This window comes from Nuphar pumila, chromosome 10, assembly GCF_984573655.1.
Source record: "Nuphar pumila chromosome 10, dmNupPumi1.hap1.1, whole genome shotgun sequence".
NCBI classification, from domain to species: Eukaryota; Viridiplantae; Streptophyta; class Magnoliopsida; order Nymphaeales; family Nymphaeaceae; genus Nuphar; species Nuphar pumila.
This window is the reverse complement of record NC_143258.1, coordinates 74,135,508-74,152,094: the sequence shown is the minus strand read 5'-3', so window position 1 is coordinate 74,152,094 and position 16,587 is coordinate 74,135,508. Positions and strand designations below refer to the sequence as shown.

Below are 16,587 nucleotides of genomic sequence, written 5' to 3'. Positions count from 1 at the left end.
CCATCCCCTTTCCTCTTCTTCTTCTTTTTCTTCCCCTTTTTTTTTTGTTTTCATTATTCTGCATTCTGTTAAATCACTCTTCATGGTGATTGATTTGCCGATAGCCAAACCAATCCACATACGTGCGATATCTAATGGAATATACATCTTTCAACATTTTATTTTATTTTATTTTCATCTTTGGATTCTCCTCGTTTTGAGCATTTGTTGTATGTTAGATTCAACAGTTCCTTATTATTTTATGAATTTGTAATATGTTTTCAAAGTCTATTAACTGTTGTTTGACATCGGTTCTGCAGTTATTTCCTTTTCATTTCGTTTATAGCATCGCAAATCCTTTCCCTGTTCGTTGATATGATTTTAAACTTGTTGAATTCCCATTTGGTATCTTCGTCCTGTTATGTGGTAGTAGCAATTGAGTTTCTGCATTTAAGCATCTATTCATTTCTCTTTCTATATGTGTTTCTTTCATGCATCTGTTCATTTTTACAACATATATTCCTATATTGTTTTGATTACTTGACATCCTCTGTTATGTTCAACATATTTCAAGTAACGTTTTAATCCATGGTCGAATCTGATCTGACGACAGATTCAATCCTCAAAGGCTCAGTAATTTCTGCTCCGTCCGTTGATTAATATGCAAGTCTCAGATCCAACCTGCTGCAAAAGGAAAAAAAAATTTAGGGGTTGAATTTATGACAAAACCCAATGTCGGGTTCTATGCTGGCGTCAGATTGGGATTTGTCAAGGAGACTTCGATCAATGCCTTCAAATCCCCATGAACACACTGATCCTTGGCCCGTGTGAAAGCCCAGAAAATCGTGGAGACAGAAGAATTATCTGCATAAGATGCTATTAAAGGTTCGTTCAGCAAAAAAAAAAAAGAGAGGAGAAACTCGTGGTGTGGGAGCTGAACGCAAACTGAAGACCCACGAGAGGAGGCAAAAATGGGCTGGCAAATCATACAAAAGAGTCGATTCTGAAATGCATGGAATAAACCTTTTGCAGGCTCTTCACATGCTAAAGGAATGGTTCTGAAGAAAATTGGATTTGAAGCCAAACAGCCTAACTCTGCTATTCAAAAATATGCTAGAATTCAGTTAATCAAGAATGGGAAGAAGATTGTTGCATTTGTTATCAACGATGGTCGCTTGAACTTCATTGAGGAAAATATGGGTTTCTCGTCATATTACACAGGATTGCGTCAACTTCCTTGACCACTTCAATTCATTATATTTTCGTTTTCACTCATCTGTTTAGTTTGAATTGCAATTGAATCAATATAAGATTTTCTTTAGCTCTTTTCTTGGATTGACTGCTTAAGTATAGGAATGTATTGATCAGAGTTATAAGAAACTGAATTGATGATTATTGCAGGGTGAAGTATTGATTGCTGGATTCAGACGGAAAGAGCATGCTGTCGGAGATATTCCTGGGGTCAGATTTAAAGTGGTGAAGGTACCTTGTATATCTTTGTTGGCCCTCTTCAAGGAAAAGAAGGAAAAACCAAGGTCTTGAGTCGGCCTTGTTTGTCGTTTCTTCATGTGTGAAACTTGCATTCAGATCTTGTTACTGTATAAATCTATCGTTTGTAGAATAGCTAGTTTGGCAGTCTTGCTATCAAACTCTTCCCTTTTGTTATCATTTTAAACCTTACATTTCTGGAATAGTGAGCTTTTAGCAGTTCTGCTGTTTAGGAATTGTGTTTTCATATAATTAGATGTAGAGTTCTGTATCTCATGATTGAGCAGGCGTATGTGTATGTGAAATTTTTGTTTTCATATAGTCAGATGTGAAATCTTATTTGATTATCGATTGGCTAAGGCCTTTATTTAAATATCAATAAAAAAAAAGGGGGCACCGGAGATAAGGTGGTCTGATTTTCAGGAAATGAAAGTATAAATGTGATTTTACTCAGAATTCTTTTGAGTAGCAAAAACATATAACCTAGGGACGAGTGTCCTGTCACCCTGTAGTTGGATTAAATTTTTTTTCTTGGGGTTAAGGTAAACCCCAATCTGTGATAAATAAAAAGAATATAAAAATATCTATGGAATTAACAAAGACATGTATTGGTCTGTAAAGGGGATTGTGCCAAAAATCATATCATCTGTGTTAATGTGATTCCATTCTTATTTTACAAGATTGTAGTTATATTTACTATAAAATGTAAGACACTCATGCCTGCAACCTAGTTGCCATAAGAGATAGTTTTTTTTTTTGTTGTTGAATTCCACCATTTAGCTAAGTATATTTTCCTTTATATGTTGTTGTTCTTTTCATAAGTTGTTCAAGTATTCATTACTCGAAACCCTCCTGTGGTAATATTTGTCTATACCCTTCCTATCCTACTGGTCATATGTAATCCTCGTCTTATACGTTGAGTTCTCCATTAGTCTTTTGCGAACGTTCCAGCCGAAATGCAGAAGATTACCTCTACTCCTGGTAAGCATTTTTCTGCCAAGCAAAAGCCAAAGAAAAGGAGGAAGTGCTGTTTTCATGGGGCTTTTTGTTTCCAGTTTCAAGTGCAGAGGGTGCCATTCCCACCACATTAATGTATTGGCAGGGATTTTGTGGATCAATGGGTCTCCTCTGTTGCAACTTTCGACTCCTACAACACTCCACTTCAACCTCACACACAACAACAAAATTTTTATCTGTTCAGCTACCTTCATTTCACAACCCACTTTCATCTTCAGCTCCACCTGCACCTTCACACATGTACAAAACCTATCCCAGATATCTGTGCATACTCCACCACTCATTAGATATAAGTTTTTCCATTTAGAGGGTATAGGTGTATTCTAACTAACTTAGAATATCATCCATATCTTCTAAAAAGCTTACCTTAGGTTCATTACTGTTTCAGGATATTATATTTAGGATGTTATATGTATATTCTAATATTCAACATGTGATCCTAAAATATAGAATTTGTCATTTACTTCACACTTCTTTTTTTTTTAGTGTGCAAAATATGTGAATGAATATTTCATTGATTGTATCTTAGGTTTAAAACGATATTATGTGGATTGCTCCCCATATACATCAGGTGCTAACTTGGAATTTTGCAGGGATTAGGTAGAAATTGCTTTCTTTCCCTTTTAGTTTAGGAGTTGGATCTTAATTTGTAATAGTTAGAAATTAATGAAAATATTTACATTTCTTGCATTAGATTAGAATGTATATGCATGCATATTTGCTAGAAATACTTGTTTTTTTTTTCCAAAATCTCACAATGGTGAAACACGAATGGCACGTGCACCATTTTCGTAAGAGGTAATTGATTCTAAGTTGATGATCCATATCAATGGCCATAGTCAGGGTATTGACAAAACTTAGGATTTTTAACTTTTACGAAATAACACTGGATCCACACTGGATCCATTTTCAAAATTCATCATATTTTCCTAAATATTTTCTTCTTTTATCAGAATTTAACTTAAAATTAATTCAAAATATATACCAATGACCATAGTCAGGGTATATTGAGAGTTAATTTCATTTTAAATTCTATAAAAGCACCAAATGTGTTTCATTCTTCACCTGAATTTAAATATAGATTATTATATAATACTTTCAATGACCATAGTCAAGGATGTATTATATCTTCAATCTTGTTTTAATTCATCTAATGAATGAAATAGATTTTCAAAATCCAATTTCAAAAATTCTTCAAATTCATTCATCATTTAGGATAGAATTGCATCATATTTTCAAAATTCCTTTTTCAAAAACTCCAAGTGATGTAAATATCTTCTTCAATCAATCTTCAATTCTTTTAAAAACCAATTCATCTCTTCATTTTCAAATCTATTTCATTTTCAATCTCAAAAGTTCAATTTAACTTTGAGATTTCAGATGTATTTTATATTCAAAATTTCCAATTCAAATCAGATTTCAAAGTTCAATTTGACTTTGAAATTCCAAATTCAATTTATATTCAAAACTCCAAATGAACTCAAAGTTCAATTTAACTTTGAGACTCTTGATTCATCTTCTAAATTCCAAATCCAAACTTCAAAAACTCAAGGTCTAATTTGACTTTGAAATTCGTTTGTATATTCAAATTCTAAATTTCAAGTTCAATTTGAACTTGGAAGTTCTTGATTCATCTTATGAATTTAAACTTCAAATCCATTTTAGGATCCAGGATTCAACACTCATATTGGATCTCAGGCTTCAGATCCAATTCCGCTTTAGGATCCAAACTCCAATCTCATTTTGGATCTTAGACTTCAGATCCAATTTCCTTATAGGGTCCAAAATCCAATTTCATCTTGGATCTTAGACTTCAGATCCAAAATTTCCTTTAAGATCTAGAATCCAATTTCACCTTGGATCTCAGACTTCAGATCCAAATCCATTTTAGGGTCCAGAATCCAATCTAAAATCCATCTTAGGATCCAGAACCCAATTTTATATCCAACCTCAGATCCCAGATCTTAAATCCACTTTAAAGATCCAATTCCATTTCAAAATCTAGATTTCAAATCCAAGTCCATTTACAGATACCATTTGAACTCCCTAAATCCATTTCTATTTTAAATACCATTTGATTTTCTCAGATCCATTCTAAAATTCAAATTCAATATCACTTCCAAATTTCATCTTCTTCTCCTAAATCCATGATTAAACTCAAAGTCCATTTCTGACTTTGAAACTTCATTTCCTTTCATTTCAAAGCTTCAAATCATTCTTTCTCAAAATCAAGATTTATTTTTCCAACTCTGATTTATTTCAAAGACTTAGAACTTCCCTGATCTATCTCAAATTCTAAGTTAGATTCAATCATTTCTTCACTCCTTTACCAAGTTCATCTTAGAATACTTGGAAATTTCTAAATCAATTTTCAAAAGAGCATACATCCTTGCATTACACAAGCATTATTCTTTGTGCATTTAGATTTTTAGAATAAATTCTTAGATTATATTTAGGCAAAGCAAAAGGCATAGATTCGATCCTTGGTTCGATTACCCCTGGTAAAGGCGCCAGGAACGGTCGAACCTCGTACCGACGAGCGAATCCCGTCTCTCCAATTTTCCTGCAATATATTTCAAAACGGAGGTGAGTTATTTGCTAAATATTTTCAAATCAAGGTCAAGTGAGACCGCGCAAAATAGTTCCTCTTCTCTCTTTCTCTCTTTCTTTTCTCTTCTCTCTCTCTTTTTCTTTCTTTTATTTTTCTCCCTTCAAAAAGGAGGAAAATAGAGGTTAGAAAAGGAAAAGAGAAGGAAGAGAGAGAAACCAACAAGAGAGGAAAAATTTTGCGATGATCACAGTTTTGGCGACCGTGATGGGACCCGTCTTCGTCCGGTTGGATCTATGCCTTTGCTTTGCTTTTATATAATCTAAGTCTTTATTATAACATATGTCAGCTACATTTTTCATGCAAACCTTAGGAGCCTAGACTCTGTCCTAAAGCTGACATCATTGCATATAGGATCTAAGTATGGTTTGGTAGGACCATATTGAGGAGATTATATCCATGTTCACATTAGATTTAGGCCTTAAATACAACTCTCCTCAATTTTAGGGATTGAATGCAGACAATGTATGCAAGTGTATGCTTCTTTTTCATTTAAATCTATTTCTTTAGGACTTGCATTAGAGCCTTCTGATTGCATGATTGATCATATTTTGAAAACATCCCTACCTATATTGTCCCGGTCTTCACGTTGCTGGCCTGTCTCACTGAACCATAGTTCGGGAGAGAGCCTCACAACTGGACCACTTATTTGGGTTCGCGCCCCCCTACCACGTACCTAAAGGCCATAGTCTGAGGTATATCGGTAGGTGCTCAAGGATGTTGGGAAGCCATTACCTTAGAACCGAAGAGATATCTTATATGCCACGTACTTCGAGCTTCGACTTGAGTATATCGGCGTACCTTGATTGGAATCAGATAATATAAATCTTAGAGTTAGGATTAAGGTCCTAACAGCCATTTCAAATATTGCATATAGAGTCAGCTTTAGGGAATGCTGTTTGGGTATCCTCGCTTGTATATCTGTGATTGTGTGATACTTTATATATATATTTTTCTTATATTTTCCAAAACCCTGGGTATATACTTCAAAATTTCCTCTTTTGTTTCTAAAACCCAGGTGTATTTTTCTTTCTCTTCTTTTTCTCCTTCTTCTAAATTTCTTCAAAAAAATTCTTCTGATCCTGCCTGCAAGTTTTTCAAAATTTAAATCCTTACCATTTATTCTTAAATTCCATTTTTTCCTTTTATTTTCTTCTGTTTTTATATTCTTGTTTATATTTTCATAAAAATCTCTTTCCGTCAAAGAGATATCCTTTTCGAAATGGTATTTTCTTTCATATTTTAGTTGGTTACTCTCCCTCGTAGAGTAAACAGCGCAATTGTCACAATACTCAATCCCTAGTAATGGGATACAATTGTTTAGATTTCAACCTAAATCCTCCCTCTTGTCAAAACTTCTCCAAAAAAGTTTCTTCGGTCTAAAAACCTCCTCTTTCCTCTACAGAGAGCACTGATATTCAAAAATGGTTACGACAAGAGCGGGAAAAGAAACAGATCCTCAACTCAGCGACAGTGAGGCGGAAGAGATGAGCTCTCCTATATCAGTCAGGGGACAGGGTCAGAACAAGAAAGATGACATCGACCCCGCTATGTATGACATGTTCCAAAAGATGATGGCAAGGATGATGTCAGAGCAAGCCAAGGTCAAGCTGAAAGAGGCAGTTCCTAAAAGCAAGCTGAAGAAGAAGCCTGTGAAAAAGCAAGTCAGAATCATCAGGAAGAAGGTACAGCCATACACTACTTCTGAGGAATCAGAGTCAATCGAGGAAGAATCGGAAGAGGAAGAGCAGATTGTCTACAAACGGAATCCTCCATGACAGACTGTAAAGATAGCTGCAGAAGAGCCTGAATCCGTCAACAAGCCCAAGTCTGGGGCTCCAGCAGAGGACCTGATGAGCAAGCAGATGAAGAAGATGAATCGAGCAATTAAAGACATTCAAGCCAAAGGTAAGGGCAAGCAGACCTACACTGGCAAAGATTTTTACGATGGTCTAGATGAGGATGATAACCTGGAGAATCTTCCCCGCAAGTTTCTCAAATTTGACGGGACTTGCAACCCTAAAGCCCACTTAGCCACCTTTTATGCAGAGTGCAGCCGTTTCAAGAAAGATAACAGGGCTCTGTTCATCTGTTTTCCCCGCAATCTGGAGGGTGTAGCAGCCAGATGGTATGCTGATCATGTGAATCCTATCGAACTACGAGAGTTCGATAAGGTAGTAAATCTGTTCATCGAGCGCTTCTTATTCAACACTGAAGCCTCACCTACATTAAATCATCTTTACAACCTGAAGCAAGGAGAGACTGAAAGGGCAGGTGATTTCATTCACAGGTGGAGAAACACTTGTAATAAGATGAAGGTACCCATTCCAGAGGAGCACGCACTGCAGGTGATCCTCAACAATTTCTCTCAACCCATAAGAAGCCTCATCGCCACTTCCCCGGCGAAATCCTTCATCAAGTTGATTGAGCGAGCCGAATGGCTCGAAGCAAGAATAGAAAGCGAACTTTACGAGGGCACGCCTCTAGTCAAGAATATCCAAGACCAGAAAAAGAAGGCACAGTTCGCTCATTCAGTTGAGGCCTCCTGCAATAATCTTGGCAGCAGCAGTAAAGGAAACAAGAACAACAGTGACAGTGGTCCGAGAGTAGATCAGAACAAGGGGCAGAAGGAGGAATCCTTTAAAAACAATAATAAACCGCTTCCGATTGGCCTTCAACAAAAGGGTGATCTTCAAGAGAAGCCCAAGTACATCAAGTGGGAGAAAGATCGAGTCTTCACTCCATTATCTGAGAGTCTAGAAGTGATTATGAATTACCTTTTGAAGCACGGGATGATCAAACTCCCTAAGATCGCAGACCCTCCCGTAATGTTGGGAAAATTCAAGGACCAATTTTGTAAATACCACAGGGCAACTGGGCACGACACATAGCACTGTTTCTTCCTCAAGCACATGATATAAGACTGCATTGACAGAAGTGAGTTGATCGAGGACGAGGAAGAAAAGCAGCGAACAGTCCTGACAGAACCATTTCCAGATCACTCAAATAATTGAGGATGCCTAAAGTTTTTCTGCACTGTCATTTTCCCTTTTGATTAGTCATCTTGTAGGGGCAAGTCAGCCCAGTCTTTTTGAAATCCTTTCTTTTCGAAGTTCTTGTAAATATTCAGTCTTGTTATCGAACCTTTTGCTTATCAATGAAATGTCAGTTTCTTTTATATCTTTTTGCTTCTTTTCCCTTTGACATACTAGGGCATTTAAATTTCCTGTTCTTTTCAGAATGCAGGACAATCCTGACATCATTCATGAGAGAAATGATATTACCTATAAGGGCTTTTTCAAAAAATCATGAAATTTTGAAAATTTTTTGTTATGACCAAAGAGTTCAAATATTCTTTGGTCCAACCTTTGCCAAAGATCAATCTTTGTATGGATCTTATCTTCCAAAATGGATTTCAAATCTTTTTATTCAAAAGATCAACCCTTGCGTTGGTCTTATCCTCCAAAATTGATCTCAAAACTTTTCAAAGATCAACCCTGGCGTTGTTCTTATCTTTTAAAATGGGTTATAAATCATCATATTCAAAGATCAATCATTGCATTGGTCTTATCTTCCAAAAATGGGTTTTAAATCATTATATTCAAAGACCAACCCTTGTGTTGGTCTTATCTTCCAAGATTGGTTTCTAAAACATTATATTCAAAGATCAACCCTTGTATTGATCTTATTAGCAATTTCGAACTGTTATTTTTTCTAGTGTTGATCTTCTTCTTCAAAATTAGGTATTCAAAACCATTGCCTTCGAAAATTAACCCTCATGATGATCTCTCATGTTTGATTTAAAGGATCAGATCTCGCGCTGATCATTCTTCTTGTGGTGGATTTTCTTCCCCCAAAATGATTTCTCATTTATCTTTTAAATAAACATTTTCCTTCCAAGATCCCATATGCAGGCAGGATCAGAGAAACTCCTTTTTCTCAAATCTTATAAATTTTTCAGTTAATTTTTGGTATTTTTTTATCTGTTCATTCATTTTATTCATATTTTATCAAGTTTACATCAATTTCATCAAATTTTATCAAGTTTATCAAATATTTCCTCAAATTCCATTAAATTTTATCAATCTTTTACCCTTTCAGGTTAAGGGATAAACCTGACCCTCGTTGTCCGAGGTGTACCCTTTCAGGTTAAGGGATAAACCTGACCCTCGTTGTCCGAGGTGTTCCCGCTCAGGTTAAGGGATAAACCTGACCCTCGTTGTCTGAGGTGCTCCCATTCAGGATAAGGGAAAATCCTGAGACCCCTTGTAGGAGAAACAACGCTACCTATGAGGATTCTTTTGTAAATACGAGTTTTGTTAATCTTTATTGATTTTCTAGATTTATATCAATTTGCCTTCGCTAAATTTTCTTAAATTCTATTCTTTTTCCCATTCAGGATAAGGGATAATCCTGAAACCCCTCATAGGAGCCACAACGCTACCTATGAGGATTCTTTTTGTAAATACAAGTTTTGTCAACCTTTGTTGATTTTCTAGATTTATATCAAATTCCCTTCATTAAATTTTCTCAGATTCTATTCTTTTTCCCATTTAGGATAAGGGATAATCCTGAGATCACTCATAGGGGCAACCATGCTACCTGTGAGAATTCTTTTTACAAAAATAAAATCAAATTTTCCTCAAATGGTTCTACATTTTTTTTTCAAAGTTCTATATCCTTTTGTCTTCTCAAAGTTTATTCTTTTTCCCCGTCACATACCTGGTCCATCTAAATCATAGATCATGAATTCTAAATCTTGTCACATCCCTTCTAAATTCAAGTCTCAGGTTATCTCTTCATAAAATCTTCTATTTCCCCTTCAGGTTAAGGGATAAACCTGAATCATTCTTTTTCTAAATTCTCGTCAAAAATGTCTATTCTATTTTGCCTTCAGGATATGGGATAATCCTGAAACCCCGACCATTCTTCTTGCTTCGATCTCTAAATATCTTAAATAGGCCGATCTCCTTCCCGACTCTCAGTTGGAAAACCTAGTGTTCGCTATGGTTATTTTGCTAAGTTTCCAAATCTAAAAATCAAGTTCATCGGTCCTCGTGCTGTTTGTCTCTCAGAAAGTCTCAATCTTAAATCAAGCCATTAAATGAAATGTCCCAGCTACTTCGCTGGTCGTTAAATGATTAAATGAAATGTCCCAGCTACTTCGCTGGTCGTTAAATGATTAAATGAAATGTCCCAGCTACTTCGTTGGTCGTTAAATGATTAAATGAAATGTCCCAACTACTTCGTTGGTCGTTAAATGATTAAATGAAATGTCCCAGCTACTTCGTTGGTCGCTAAATGATTAAATGAAATGTCCCAGCTACTTCGCTGGTTGCTAAATGATTAAATGAAATGTCCCAGCTACTTTGCTGGTCGCTAAATGATTAAATAAAATGTTCCAACTCCTTCGTTGGTCGCTAAATGAAATGTCGCAACTACTTCGTTGGTCGCTAAATAAAATGTCCCAGCTACTTCGCTGGTCGCTAAATAAAATGTCCCAGCTACTTCGCTAGTCGCTAAATGAAATGTCCCAGCTACTTCGCTGGCCGTTAAATGAAATATTCCAACTCCTTCGTTGGTCGTTAAATAAAATGTCCAAGTTTTTACTGGTCATTAAATGAAAGGTCTCAGTTTTTACTGGTCGTTAAATGAAAGGTTCCAACTCCTTCGCTGGTCGCTAAATGAGAGGTCCCATTTCACTGGTCAGAATGTCCAAAATCATAAATTGCAACTAAAGGTCGTATCAAAATCTATATTGAGTGATTATTTCACATAGAAGTCATGAAAATTTTGCCAATTTGCTAAAAATATTTGTTGATTCCAAATAAATCTTACTGCACAAAAGAATTACCTCAGATTACCTCTAGTATTTTCTTTATAAAAGGTGAAACTCTTTGCGAAAAAGAGGTAAAATTCAAATCTTTTTCCTGTTGATCAACCAAAAGGATGAAAGAAATATCCTCGGTATGATTAGTGAAATAAATATTCGATGACATTGAAAAGCCGGAAGCGAATTGATATTGATCATAGCTATGGGGCATGATTAAAGACGATCTTCTGGCAATTAGGCAGTGGAAGTATCCTGAGCCATAAAAGAATCCACTTAATCCATATCTTCTCATTCTAAAGTTGCAATCAAATATCTGCAAAAGGGATCTCTCAATTGTCGTCAAGATGAAGGCGAATTAAGCGAGTAGACCCCCGGGGCCAAAGAATATTTGAAACATCTCCAAGATGACGGAGTCTGTGACGGATCCTTCCAGGGAAAGTTCGGATCACCGTCGAGATGAAGGCGGATGTGATGGACCTACCGACAAACCCTAAATGATATTTGATTTCAGCTATCATCTAAAGACCTTTAAGCTAATACCATCATATATAATCCCTGAGAAAATGAAGGATCAGAACATCTCCAAGATGAAGGAGTTTGTGACGTACCCTTCCCTGAAAAAGAGAGAAAAGTCAGGACACATCCAAATGAAGGATGATGTAAAAAGCCCGAAAAAGTCCAATGACTCAAAAAGAGTGCAAAAGATCATCATGAGAAAACACTCAGATATCAAACTGCCTAAATTGCCAGAAGTCATCCTTTCTCATGCAAAATATCTTTTATCAATATCTTTTCACTACTGCCTTTTATGAAATTGAGAATATTTCTTCTCTTCTCATATCAGGGAAATGGATAGCTTCCTTGAAGAAAGTCATCAGCGCTAAAATTTTGAATTTGACACTTGAGACCGAGAGGTTAACCTCATTGGAGGAAATACTCTAGGTAAAAGAGGGAATATCTTTCGCACATATATGCACATTTTCAAGCGTTGAAGTCAACTATAAATTTATCTTATTGGCAAAATTTTCTAGATATTCCAAAGAATGAAATAAATATTCAATATCTATTTTTGGTGCAACCTAGCGTTGTTTATATCTTCCAGAAGAGTTACCCCATTCAGTTGAAGTATCTCTCCTGTCCCATCATGGTTTCGAGAAATCCGTATGGTTGTTCCCACTCAGGTTAAGGGTCAAAACCTGTACTCCCTGCGAGAGGTCATTAAATTTAAAAGCTGATTTAGTCTCAGCAATGAGACGTCCAAGTTCATCCCTTTTTCAAAGCTTTAGGGAACCCCATTTCCTTCCTCCTTTCGCAAACCCCTTTCGGATTTGTTCGTCCAAACTCCGAAGGTCCCATCATGGTCTCTTCACTTGAGATTCCATATGGTCGTCCCCTTCAGGTTGTGGTTAAACCTGAATCTCGTTCCAACGAGTTTTCCTCGTTTCGACGAGGTGTTTTCCTCCAGTCTCATCATGGTTCTTCCCATCGAGGAATTCATGCTTTGTATATCCATCCGGAATAAAATCCTACTTGAGCTTCATCTCATGAGGCGTTTTCTCAAAAATGTCCCATCAAGGTCATCATATATTCCCTTCCCCATTCAGGTTATTTTGAGATATCTTCGACCCATCCAGGTTAAGGGCTAAACCTGAGTCACTCAAAAAGTTGATCTTGTCTCACCCATAAGACTTGATTAAAATTCTTACCTTTAATCATTTTGGGATCTTCACCCAAAGTCCCACCACAATTTCCTCATCTCTATCATTCAATCATATCATTTCGAGGATTTCGTCCTCCCAAAGCCATTCAAGGATAAAGTTTTAAATCTGAAAAACCATGTCTTTTAAATCAAATTCTTCCACACCCTGTTCAGATCTGCTGACTGGGGCATTTTTTCAAAATTTGGAGTGTTTTCTTTGCCACTAATCTCGGCTTTCAACCGGCTTAGTAGCAAAGAGGGGCATCTGTAAACACCCCAACTTTTTCAAAATCTTTTAAATATTCCCTTTTTGCCCCTAAATTCATTTTTTTGAGCAAATGAGTCATTTCAAATCTAAATTCCAGTTCAATTCTCAAGTCTTATTGAAATCAAATTCATTTCATATGTTTAAATTGATTTCGGATCTGGATCCATTGTCCAGATCCAAATCTAAGTCTCCTTGTTCAAATTTTAAATTAAAATTACACAAAAATACCAAAAATAGTTTTTTTTTTTTAGCTCGGACAGTCCCTCCGACATCAATTTGGATCCATCATATTGTATTTCTTGATTCGAGTATCAAAACTCGAACGTTTTTCTCAAGACCTGGGTCCAAACCCCTTTTTCTGAAGAAATTTTCCCCAAAATGGCCTGAAATTCTCGAGAAAACATTTTTTTAATATTTCTCAGAAAAATACAAAAATTTAGTGTTTAAACTTTGTTTTCATAAAATCTTAGTTTTTTTGTTACAAAAATACAAAAAAAAAGTGGAAAATGTAAAAGAAACAGAAAATTAGTTTTTGAAAAACCTCTTTGAAAACCATCATTTTGCAAAACCATCTTTTTTGAAAAACACTTTTGTTGAAAATCAAGCCCCTCTTTGTAAAATTTTAAAAAAATAAAAGGGGCCCATTATAAAACTTCCTTTTAGGGTTTTCAAATGAGGAAGACAACGCCCCTCTCTTTCACTCTGGAAACCCTCAGCCGAGCCCTCCATGTCTCCTCTCCTCAAACCCCCTTTTTTCGGCCACCCATCACTAACAACTCTACCTTCTCTCCACCCTCAACCCTCCACCGCTGATCGCCACAACCGTCGCTCCCATTATCAACCCTCGATCTCCAACTTCCTCCATGGCCTTCCTTTCCTCCAGCCTCTATATAAGCAAACCACATGGGCCTTCTTCAAGATCGGGTTTTCTTCATCAGCACTCTCCTTCTACGTATCAAGAACTGTTCGCCCCTCTGAAATCATCAAAGAAACACCCATTTGCTCTGGTGCCTTTATCAGACATTTGTTTCTCTGCTCCCGATCAACCAAGGGAATCTCTCTCGAAGCCGAACAAGTAAGCATTCTCTTCTTTCGATCTTCATATAATATCCATTATTTTTCCTTCATTCCCAATTTTTTTTCATTAAATGCATGATTTGCAGGGTCGATCCGCATATAGCGAGATCGACCTGTATATTGCGACATCAACGGAATCCTCAGATTCCAATATTTCTCTTGTTTTGTAATTTTACATGATTTCTATGCTTTGATTTCCTATTTTGTATTTCTTAATTAAGTTTGAGACCCACGTTTCATCCATTTTTTTTTTTTTACAATATCATTGTCCCCCACAACATATCTTTGTTTTCGCTTAAATCCTCAGCATCCTCCCTTTTAAATTCTTTATCGTGGTCCATCCCCTTTCCTCTTCTTCTTCTTCTTCTTCCCTTTTTTTTTGTTTTCATTATTCTGCATTCTGTTAAATCACTCTTCGTGGTGATTGATTTGCCGATAGCCAAACCAATCCACATACGTGCGATATCTAATGGAATATACATCTTTCAACATTTTATTTTATTTTATTTTCATCTTTGGATTCTCCTCGTTTTGAGCATTTGCTGTATGTTAGATTCAGCAGTTCCTTATTATTTTATGAATTTGTAATATGTTTTCAAAGTCTATTAACTGTTGTTTGACATCGGTTCTGCAGTTATTTCCTTTTCATTTCGTTTATAGCATCGCAAATCCTTTCCCTGTTCGTTGATATGATTTTAAACTTGTTGAATTCCCATTTGGTATCTTCGTCCTGTTATGTGGTAGTAGCAATTGAGTTTCTGCATTTAAGCATCTATTCATTTCTCTTTCTATATGTGTTTCTTTCATGCATCTGTTCATTTTTACAGCATATATTCCTATATTGTTTTGATTACTTGACATCCTCTGTTATGTTCAACATATTTCAAGTAACGTTTTAATCCATGGTCGGATCTGATCTGACGACGGATTCAATCCTCAAAGGCTCAGTAATTTCTGCTCCGTCCGTTGATTAATATGCAAGTCTCAGATCCAACCTGCTGCAAAAGGAAAAAAAAATTTAGGGGTTGAATTTATGACAAAACCCAATGTCGGGTTCTATGTTGGCGTCAGATTGGGATTTGTCAAGGAGACTTCGATCAATGCCTTCAAATCCCCATGAACACACTGATCCTTGGCCCGTGTGAAAGCCCAGAAAATCGTGGAGACAGAAGAATTATCTGCATAAGATGCTATTAAAGGTTCGTTCAGCAAAAAAAAAAAAGAGAGGAGAAACTCGTGGTGTGGGAGCCGGACGCAAACTGAAGACCCACGAGAGGAGGCAAAAATGGGCTGGCAAATCATACAAAAGAGCCGATTCTGAAATGCATGGAATAAACCTTTTGTAGGCTCTTCACATGCTAAAGGAATGGTTCTGGAGAAAATTGGATTTGAAGCCAAACAACCTAACTCTGCTATTCAAAAATATGCTAGAATTCAGTTAATCAAGAATGGGAAGAAGATTGCTGCCTTTGTTTCCAACGATGGTCGCTTGAACTTCATTGAGGAAAATATGGGTTTCTCGTCATATTACACAGGATTGCGTCAACTCCCTTGACCACTTCAGTTCATTATATTTTCGTTTTCACTCATTTGTTTAGTTTGAATTGCAATTGAATCAATATAAGATTTTCTTTAGCTCTTTTCTTGGATTGACTGCTTAAGTACAGGAATGTATTGATCAGAGTCATAAGAAACTGAATTGATGATTATTGCAGGGTGAAGTATTGATTGCTGGATTCAGACGGAAAGAGCATGATGTCTGAGATATTCCTGGGGTCAGATTTAAAGTGGTGAAGGTACCTTGTATATCTTTGTTGGCTCTCTTCAAGGAAAAGAAGGAAAAACCAAGGTCTTGAGTCAGCCTTGTTTGTCGTTTCTTCATGTGTGAAACTTGCATTAAGATCTTGTTACTGTATAAATCTATCGTTTGTAGAATAGCTAGTTTGGCAGTCTTGCTATCAAACTCTTCCCTTTTGTTATCATTTTAAACCTTACATTTCTGGAATAGTGAGCTTTTAGCAGTTCTGCTATTTAGAAATTGTGTTTTCATATAATTAGATGTGGAGTTCTGTATCTCATGATTGAGCAGGCGTATGTGTATGTGAAATTTTTGTTTTCATATAGTCATATGTGAAATCTTATTTGATTATCGATTGGCTAAGGCCTTTATTTAAATATCAATAAAAAAAAAGGCGGCACCGGAGATAAGGTGGTCTGATTTTCAGGAAATGAAAGTATCAATGTGATTTTACTCAGAATTCTTTTGAGTAGCAAAAACATATAACCTGGGGACGAGTGTCCTGTCACCCTATAGTTGGATTAAATTTTTTTTCTTGGGGTTAAGGTAAACCCCAATTTGTGATAAATAAAAAGAATATAAAAATATATGTGGAATTAACAAAGACATGTATTGGTCTGTAAAGGGGATTGTGCCAAAAATTATATCATCTGTGTTAATGTGATTCCATTCTTATTTTACAAGATTGTAGTTATATTTACTATAAAATGTAAGACACTCGTGCCTGCAACCTAGTTGCCATAAGAGATAGTTTTTTTTTTTTTTTGTTGAATTCCACCATTTAGCTAAGTATATTTTCCTTTATATGTTGTTGTTCTTT

General features: G+C 36.1%; 2 pseudogenes; both read left to right on the top strand.

The window, feature by feature from the left end:
* Positions 1-852: 852 nt before the first annotated feature.
* Positions 853-1,521, top strand: LOC149826836 (small ribosomal subunit protein uS12 pseudogene; annotated as a pseudogene).
* A 13,635-nt stretch (positions 1,522-15,156) lies between these two features.
* Positions 15,157-15,825, top strand: LOC149826835 (small ribosomal subunit protein uS12 pseudogene; annotated as a pseudogene).
* Positions 15,826-16,587: the final 762 nt, after the last annotated feature.